Source organism: Aulostomus chinensis, chromosome 23 (assembly GCF_037954235.1).
Source record: "Aulostomus chinensis isolate RoL2024-O1b breed Wild chromosome 23, RoL_Achi_v1.0, whole genome shotgun sequence".
Classification (NCBI taxonomy): domain Eukaryota; kingdom Metazoa; phylum Chordata; class Actinopteri; order Syngnathiformes; family Aulostomidae; genus Aulostomus; species Aulostomus chinensis.
In genome coordinates, this window is record NC_141342.1 from 7,643,039 (window position 1) to 7,653,662 (window position 10,624).

The following is a 10,624-nucleotide window of genomic DNA, read 5'->3' on the forward strand; positions in this document are numbered from 1 at the left end:
TTGATTTCTCACTAACGTACTGGCAGCAGGGTTGCTAGTACATTCCTGTTTTTCTACAGTTTATTTCCCCTAAAGTAATTTACAGTTTCTTACTATTATAATACCAAATACTAAAACATGATATAGTGTTGTATTTTATTGAATTTATAAAATGCTAGTGGCAGGGTAGCTACAATATTCTTTTTTTCCATTAGCAATGGAATTTAACTATCTCAAATACAGCACTATGTAACTTTTTTTGTAAATAGAGCATATTACTGTCAGTATTGATGACAAGCAATTAAGCACTGTCTTTTCTGTAACCTTGATGAGCAATTTTAATGCGTATTCTTTATTCATGACAACATGTACTGAAATGATTTAGTTAAAGGTGCCCTAAGCCTTGTTGCATGGTTTCAGCGTGATTTCATTTTTGTCTCAAATCGTCAGTATCTCCCCTTGATCCGCTGGCTACTTGCCCCCTGAATACACTATGAAAAAGTCCAGTCTCCAGGGACAACACAGGGCTTATAAATGGCACACAAACACTGAGTGCACAGGATGTGCACATAAACATAACAACCCACATTCCAGCCAATCTCCGACAAGATAGTTGGGGATGGGGTGGGTTATTGCGCGTGCATATATTGGGGAATAAGCAGAGTCATTTGAGTAGCGAAGTAGCTATGACATTCATAAGTCATTTTTCAGTGTAATACTTTGTTATTCCTAGCTTACACGGTAGGTCCTAGCTAGCACTAGCATTGATTCCAGAAAGGACAAATTCTACAAGACGAGTCTCTTGAATAAGCTCAGAAAATAATTTTCAATATATCAGTGGTAACTCACAACAACAACAAAAATAAGTTTAAATATATCAGCTGTAACTCATAGCCTAATATCGTAAAGATATTGTTTAAAGACTTAGAATACAAATTTATTCACCAAACAGTTGGAGTTTGCTCACTCATCTTAGCGCCGATTGCGCCGATAGTGCAGCACAGGGCCACTTTCCATGTCGATGTGCTTTCATGACATTTACAGAAACATGGAGGGAGGGGCGAGGTTGCTCTGCATTGGTTTGGTATTGACAACGAACGTCAACAGAAGTGACGTCTGGCAACAACACGTAGTGCACCTTTAACTAAAATGTAGCCATACAAATTCAATACAAATGGAAAAGAAGAGACTTATATGATTAATTATAACACAACATTTTTAAAGTAAGGCAGCAGCAACTCCATCAATACATACAAACATACATTAAGGTTCATACCTTAAATGTCAAAACTCAAACATAAAATGAAGGTTCACGCCTTAAAAGTCAAATTTCAAACAATACTTGCGCAGGATAACAAGAACACCGGAAATTAAGAATACATACACAAAGACAAAAACGAACACGGCTGATATAAAGAGCCAGGTTAGAGCGCTCTTTCTTACTTATGTGAAATTCCACTCTAAATCCATCAGGTTCTTGAGCAGAGTGGCAACCCAGGGATTCACTGTGGCAAACTTTTTTTGAACAACTTTACCTTGGACCTTTACCTAAGTCTCTTGGAAATGGTTGGCCATGGCTGGCCTTGGTCCCCCTTTCAGGATTGATTCCAACAAATTGCCTGAAAAACACAGTGGTCTGAGATCAGAGGTTGGACATAAATAAAGTCAGCTACTGTATGTAGAGCATGGCTGGGTGATATGGAAAAAAAATCAAATGTCAACCTATGTTTGACCAAATACATTGATAGATGTTGTTATGATGGCTATTGATGCATTAAAAACGTATGTACATACAGCATTTTTGATAAACAATCACTAGTAATTTAGATATAATGACCAAACAGCTAGAGACAGTTATTGAAATGGCTCGTGTGAGGACAAGATGATTATTGTTTTACAAGAAGTCACCCTGATTTATTGTTTATTTCATTTCATTTTATTACATTACAGCACCATAAGAGAGTTAATATGAGAGCTCTCCTGCTCTCTTTACCTCTAACTGGTCAAAGCAGATTGCCGTTCCCATTGAGCCTGCCTGTTGTTCCTCCCTGTCAAAGCAAGGTTTTTGTCGCCGCTGTTGCAGGATGTGCCTGGTCATGGAGACTTGTTGAGTGTAAATTCATTTGTGTGGTGCTGAACCTGCTCTGCTTGTAAAGTGTCATGAGATAACTTTTGTTGTGATTTGGCACAATACAAATAAAACTGACTTGACTTGACTTAACCCTGGCTCTGTTAGATCTCAAAGGAATGTAACCTTAATTGATACCTGTGTTTACTCTACAATTTTAATGCCAAAATTACTGCTGTGAATAAGGTCATTTAGACAAGACGAACCTTACCTTTGAATGAATTCAAGTGTACAGGCAGCCTCTTCTTGGTACTGTAGGTTAAAGATAAAGTACACTGAAAACAGAGCTGAGAGTCCTGTCACAAATGTTGGTTGGATGCCCTCACATAGGACATGACCCTCAAGACTGATCATCCACCATCCAACAGTTACACGCTCTATCCCACCTGAAATGTGAAATTAGAGTATTTCAGAGTGTATCTTGATTTGGATAAATATCTCTACTTGGATGAATATTCTTGCTTTGCTGGGATGCATATACTTCAGTTTATAAACAGTACATTAATTCGCTAAATACATACGAAGCAGTATTATTGAGGGTAGGGTGAGTCTTCTCAATATCAGCCACTGTGGAAGACGACTGTAGGGCACAGAAAATATAAAAATGTAGTGAGAATCTGAATTTCATGAAAAGAATCTTAATTTCATGAAATGATTACATGGCAGCTATTTAATTCAATAAAATTACCATTAAACCAAATGTTAACCAGCTGTAACATTACACAGCTCGAGTTTCATCAAGTACTTTTACTGGGGAAAAGAGCAGTACGATCCTAAGCAAACCACACCAGATAGATGCATAAAGGTATTGATTCAAACTCACTGTGTTCAAAATGCAGGATTGAGATGGATCCAAAAAGACTTGGAAAAGAAAGTCCAGATGGCCTCTGCACTCTTCCACGTGTCCTTTGGTGCACACAACTGTATTTTTGCTGCCTCTCTGCTGTTGATTCCATCATCACTCCCAGAATTCAACGCTATGTATTACAGTATTTTATCAGAAACAGCAAGCCGCCCATAAATATTGCCCAGGATGAACTGTTTCCTACAGTATATTACTGTTATGGAAAACAGTATGTTACTGTTAGACTTTATTTCAAGTCACTATGTATTTCTGGATATTAGAAATTGTATTTTGAATAGGTGTATGAATAATTAATTAATTAATTGACTGAATATCTGAAATTTGATTTTTTTTCCAAGCATGAATTCTATTGCGGAGTTCCAGAACATTCATTGACGATATGAAATTTTATGACATTACATGATATGATATGATATGATATGATATTTATATTTTGCCCCCCATCAATCCGGAGCACAACCTGGGAGAGAAGAGTACAAAAAGACAGGAACAGTAGAAACAATCAAAGTTTTCTGTCATTTCTCTCATTCTTAATATCAAAAACATGATTGTGGATATCTAGAATTCAAAGCCTAACACATGTCAATGGCAAGTGACATCATTTGTCCTGGGAAGAGTGATGTTGTGAATATCTGAAATGGCAATTGTGGAGTGCAAGCATGTCCTAGTGAATATCTGGAATGCTCTTTTTGACGAGGAAAAACTGAATTATAGATAACTGCAAATATGTTCTGTCTAGTGATTACATGTAATCGCTAGACAGCTATTTTAGTCTTTTTTAATAGAATAGAATAGAATAGAATGCCCTTATTGTCATTATACCAGGTACAATGAGATGCAACGCTGCTCCTTGGGATGTGCACATATAAATAGAAAAATATACATAGACACATATTTACACTACTATACCTACTGTAGGACTAACACTGACATAACTGTACATAGACTCTGCAAAGACATAAGGACATATACTTATACATATAAGACATATACATAGACTTTACAACTGTGAACAGGCTTGTGCAAGTCCCACTGTGGGTACATGTGGGAGTGGAGAGCAGCTTTAGGTGGTGCTGTGGTGCATCCAGGTGCACAGGCACATTATAGTACCAGATCAAGGTGGCTGTGTCATCAACAGATTGAGGTGATGTAGCATTTGCAGTGCAAACAAAGCAGAACAGTCCTGGTGATAGTGCAAAACATACAGAGGTACTGATACAGTTCAGTCTTCATCCTGAGCTGGTTTTGTGTAGGAGGCTGGCAGATTTGGTGGTGGAAAAGAAAAGAGAGTGCCGGTAATTGTGCGAAGGCACTTCAGTTTCTTAGTGCAAGCTTGCGTTGAGCATGGTGACAGCTTTGGGAAGAAGCTGTCCCTGAGTCTGTTTGTCTTTGCTGGGATGGACCTGTAGCGCCTGCCAGAGGGCAACAGGTTGAATAGGTGGAATGCGGGATGAGTGCTGTCCTTGATGATGTTCTTGGCTTTGTTATGGCTGTGTGAGGTGTAGATGGTGGTTCGGTCAGGCAGGGGGCATCCGATGATCTTTTGTGCTGTGTTGGTCACTCTCTGCAGACTCTTCCTGTCAGCCTCAGTGCAGCTGGAGTGCCACACTGACACAGCGTACATCAGCAGGCTCTCAATGGTTGAGCGGTAGAAGGTCACTTGCAGGTTGGTGTCAGGCTGTTCTTTCCTGAGCACCCTCAGGAAGTGGAGTTGCTGCTGGGCCTTCTTAACCAGTGCTGACATGTTGGCTGTCCAGGAGAGGTCGGCAGAGATGTGGACCCAGAGGAATTTGAAGGTCTCTACTCGCTCCACGCTTTCCCCAATGATGTAAAGGGGTGCAGGGGGGGGGGGGGGTTCTGTTCCGTCGGAAGTCCAGGATGAATTCCTTAGTCTTTGAGATGTTCAGCGCCAGGTTGTTGCCTGCACACCACTGGCTGAGTCTAAGGACCTCATCCCTGTAGGCTGCCTCGTTCCCTCCCTGTGACCATGCCCACCACCGTCGTGTCATCTGCAAATTTGACGATGATGTTCTCAGGGTGAGTGGGTCTGCAGTCATGCGTGTAGAGTGAGTAGAGCAGTGGACTCAGTAGTTCTCGCACACACCCCTGGGGTGAGCCGGTGCTGAGAGAGCAGGCTGATGATAGGTGGGGAGCTAGCTTCACATGCTGGGGTCCGTTGACCAGGAAGTCTTTGATCCAGGAACAGGTGGATGGTGGGAGCCCCAGGTCAGCTAGCTTGGGGATTAGAATGTCCGGTAAGGATTTAAGGATGTTAAGGATTTAAATTTAAGTTAAACCAAATTCTGACTTGGAGATTTTAAGTTTTAGATTTCTTAAAATACAGGCCTCGAGGCCTCCTCCCAGTTGGGCATGCCTGGAAGACCTCCCGAGGGAAGCGTCCAGGAGGCATCCTCACCAGATGCCCGAAGCACCTCAACTGACTCCTCTTGACATGAAGGAGCAGCAGCTCTACTCTGAGCACCTCCCAAATGTCTGAGCTTCTCACCCTATCTCTAAGGGAGAGCCCAGCCACCCTGCGGAGGAAACTCATTTTGGCCGCTTGCATTCGCGATCTTGTTCTTTCAGTCATTACCCTAAGTTCATGACCATAGGTGAGGGTTGGAACGTAGATCAACTGGTAAATCGAGAGCCTCGCCTTTTGGCTAATCTCCCTCTTTACCACGATGGACTGGTTTAGCACCGGCATCCCCAATCCACCTGTCAATCTCAAACTCCATCCTACCTTCACTTGTGAACAAGACCCTGAGATACTTAAACTCCTCCAGCTGAGGCAGGGCTTCCCCCCCAACCCGGAGTGGGAAAACCACCCTTTTCCAGCTGAGGACCAGGGCCTCAGATTTTGAGGTGAAGATTCTCATCCCAGCCGCTTCACATTCGGCTGAGAACTGTCCCAGCAAGAGCTGATGTTCGTGGCCTGATGGAGATAAGAGGACAGCATCATCCGCAAAAAGCAGAGACGACATCCTCCCGCCACCAAACTCGACCCCCTCCACCACCTGGTTGCACCTAGAAATTCTGTCCATAAAGGTTATGAACGGAACCGGTGACAAAGGGCAGCCTTGGCGGAGTCCAACCCACACAAGTCTGACTTATTGCTGGCAACGCGGACCAGACTCTCACTCCTCCGGTAGAAAGACTGAACGGCCCTTTGTAAGGGGCCATCCACCATCCACCCCCACAGGGTGCACCTGGGAACACAGTCATAAGACTTTTCCAGATCCACAAAACACATGTGGACTGGTTTGGCAAACTCCCATGCCCCCTCCAGCACCCTAGCGAGAGTGAAGAGCTGATCCATGCTTCCACAACTGGGACAAAAACCACACTGCTCCTGGGGGGAACGGGAGATGTGGCGTGAGGGTGAAGGCTTGAGACGTGGCGTGAGGGCCAAGGCTTGAGACGGGGCGGGAGGCAGGAGGCTTGACGTGAGGCAGGAGGCTTGACGTGACAAAACTATCACTGTGACGACGACAACAGCAATTGACGACAATGACCCAACACGTAACTGAGAAAACACACAGGTTAAATACAAGAGGGGAAACAAGACACAGGTGGTGCAATCACCCAGGTGAGACACATGAGGTAATCACAGGAGGGAGGACAGGAAGACAGGACATGACTACAAAATAAAACAGGAAACACGAGACAGGGATCGTGACAGAGTTCTATGAAGTCACAAAACCTATACTACGATAATAAATTTGGTCGCTGAGCACTGCTGGTTAGCTTCCTCTTTTATCAAAGCATCAACTCCCATAGTTTCTGGTTTGCGTGGAAGAAGTCACTTGGATGGAAAATGTTAGCCAGGGAATGTGCTGATAGGGTCTGACAGCAGTGAAATGGAAAGTATTAACATATGCATTCAGAAACAAAACAAGACATAATACTTGAAACTGCATGAACAGATCAGAGAAGGGGCAGGAGTGGTAATTAATTTCATATGGATATAAGTTTGAGTGTAAAATATAAGAAAGCTGAAATTAAGAGTATTATCAAATCCCATATTACAAAGAAATGCCAGGTGAGTGGGATGCAGATAAGGGCAGGCATTCTAAAGCATTCAATAGACAAGGGCAGATGTAAAAGAAGTTCATGGATACAAAAAGGAGAATGACATGATATCTAGATTGAGATTTTTATCACAATGTTGAATAACATACTATTTTCATTATGGAAAAAAATGCAACAGGCATGTGAGAATTGTGTGGAGGGAACAGTTGAACATATTTTCCGACAATGGCAAGGCAAGGCAAGGCAATTTTATTTATATAGCCCGTTTTCACTAACAGTTTGTCTCAAAGGGCTTCACATGGCATCATAACAACATCCTCTGTCCTTAGACCCTCACATCGACTGAGGAAAAACTCAATAGAAAACCCTTTTAAAAGGGAAAAATCTGAGGGTGAGCAACAGAGGAGGGATCCCTCACCAGGACGGACAGACGTGCAGTAGATGTTGTTACAGACAAGAAAACAGTTTACAATACAAAATGTGGGAAACATGGAAATGTTAATAACAGTTGAAGAAGGAAGCATCTGGAAGGGGAGGCAGGGAGAGCAAGCCAGCTTGATGGGGGACTGGATGGCTGGTTCATGGAAGGGGAGCCCGGGCCGGTGTAACAGCAGGGGATAAAAGGGGGGGGGGGGGGCGATACAGGCGGCGGTTGGAGCTCTGGTGGATCTGTGGAAACAGAGAGAGACTGCGAGACACCAAGGCCAAACTACAAAGTGCAACAAATAATGGTAATGACAGTTCCAAAATGTGCGGGGAGGAGAGGAGGATAGAGGGGGAGAGGAGAAGAGAGGAGAGGAGGGGAGAGGAGAGGAGAGGGGGGGAGAGGAGAGGAGAGGAGGTGAGGGCTCCATGTAACCTGATGTGTCCCCCAGCAGTCTAAGCCTGTAGCAGCATAGCTATCAATGGTTCAGAGCTACCTGAACCAGTCCTAACTGAAGGCTCTGTCATAAAGGAAAGTCTTAAGCCTGGACTTAAAAGTAGTCAGAGTGTCTGCCTCTCTGACCCATGGAGAGAGCTGGTTCCACAGTAGAGGAGCCCAGTAACTAAAGGCTCTACCTCCCAGTCTGTTTTTAGAGATACTGGGAATCACTAAAAGACCTGCATTCTGGGAGCGGAGTGCTCTGGTGGGACAGTAGGGACTAATGAGCTCTTTCAAATAGGATGGGGCTTTATCATTGAGAGCCTTATAAGTCAGCAGAAGGATTTTGAAGTTGATTCTGGATCCTACAGGAAGCCAGTGGAGCAAAGCTAAAGTGGGAGAGATGTGTTCTCTCTTCTTAACTCCCATCAAAACCCTCGCTGCAGCGTTCTGGACCAGCTGGAGACTCTTTAGGGAGTATTTAGGACATCCTGACAAGAGAGAGTTGCAGTAGTCCAGCCGAGAAGTGATAAATGCATGCACCAGTTTCTCAGCATCACTCTGGGAAAGGATATTCCTAATCTTAGCAATACTTCGCAGATGGAAGAAGGCGGTCCTAGTCACATGCTTTATGTGGGAGCTGAAGGAAAGGTCCTGGTCAAAAATGACCCCAAGGTTCCTTGCAGTTGTACTCGGGGTCAAGGTGATGCCATCTAGAGTAGTGATCCGATTCAAGAGTGTGTCCCTGAGGTGTTTAGGTCCAAACACGATGACCTCAGTTTTATCTGAATTTAGCATTAAGAAGTTAGAAGACATCCTGGATTTAATGTCTTTTAGGCAGTCTAGCAGATTAGTAAACTGGCTTGTGTCGTGTGGCTCCATCGACCAGTAAAGTTGCGTGTCTTCCGCATAACAGTGGAAGTTGATCAAGTGCTTCCGTATTATGTCACCTAATGGGAGCATGTAAAGAGTGAAGAGAATCGGTCCTAAAACTGAACCCTGTGGTACACCATATGTAACTCTGCTGTACTCCGAATGGTCATTATTAACATGAACAAACTGAAACCTGTCTGATAAGTAGGACTGAAACCATTTTAGGGCAGGTCCTTAATCCCAATTTCATGGTCTAGTCTCTGTAGCAGGATGCTGTGGTCAATGGTGTCAAATGCAGCACTGAGGTCAAAAAGGACAGAGACGAGACCTGTGTCTGAAGCTATAAGAAGATCATTAGAGACTCTGACCAGTGCTGTTTCAGTGCTATGGTGTTCCCTGAATCCAGACTGGAAGGCTTCAAAGAGCTCGTTGCTGTGCAGATGTTCATGTAGCTGCTCCAGGACAACCTTCTCAAGGATCTTGGAGATGTAGGGGAGGTTGGATATAGGCCTATCGTTGGCTAACACATCTGAAGAGAAGGTTTTTTTAAGTAAAGGGTTGATGACAGCCACCTTCAAGGCCTGTGGCACATAACCTGTGACTAAGGAAAGATTAATTTGATTTAATATAGAAGTGTTGACTAGAGGGAAGGCATCCTTGAGGAGGCTTGTTGGGATGGCATCCAGCAGACAAGTGGCTGACTTAGAGAAAGTGACTGCAGAAGTTAATTCTGACAGGTCGATGGGGGAGAAGCTGTCCAAGTATGCACCAAGTCTGGGAGGTGCTTCTGTGGGGACTGTAGTCTGTCCTCCATTACTGGCAATCTTTGTTCTAATATTCACAGTCTTTTCAGTGAAGAAAGAAAGGAAGTCGTTACTGCTGAGAGTTGGGGGTTGCATGGCTCAACAGCACTATGGTTCTTGGTGAGCCTGCCCACGGTGCTGAAGAGGAACCCGGGGTTGTTCTTATTCTTTTCTATCAGGGACGAGTAGTAAGCGCTTCTGGCATTACGGAGTTCTTTTTTATATATTAATAAACTCTCCTTCCAGGCTTGGCGGACTTCCTCATGCTGGCTGGAATGTGTCTTCCTTTCCAGTTGTCTGGTCTTCTGTTTTAAGGCACGCAGCACTGGGCTGTAACAGGGAACTATTCTTTTCTGGTTGATAACCTTCTTCTTCAGGGGAGCTACGGCATCAAGTGTCCCAAGGAGTGCTGCTGCAGTGCTGTCCACAAGATAGTCTACCTGCTTGGGGGTGAAATCAGCATAACTGCCCATTATATCACTACAAGATGTGGCAGCAAGCTCTGCTGGAATAAGCTCCTTAAATCTAGAAACAGAAGTGTCAGATAGACATCTACTGAAGCGGGACGTTTTCCCAGGTAGGATATAATTTGTTAAGGTAAATTCAAATGTAATTAAGGAGTGATCAGACAAGACGGGGTTCTGAGGAAGAACTGTGATGTCCACAATTACAATGTCCACGATATCAGCAAATGTCACTCGTGGATGTTCAAAATACAAACAAAACTGTGTTAAATATTGAAATCTTTGAGATACACTGTTCAGGGTAATATTCTGTTTTTGTTTGTTTGTTTGTTTGTTTTTTAGAAATACAGGGCTGAAGTTCAGGGTTTTGGGCAGCACGGTGGTGCAGTGGTTAGCACTGTCGCCTCACAGCAAGAAGGTTCCAGGTTCGAGTCCCAGTTTGCATGTTCTCCCTGTGCCTGCGTGGGTTCTTTACGGGTACACTGGCTTCCTCCCGCAGTCCAAAGACATGCGAATGGGGACAAGGCTGATTGAACACTCTAAATTGACTGTAGGTGAGACAGTGATGTGTGGTGAGGTTCATGGCTGGTGAGGCACTGACTTCATCACAATCAGATC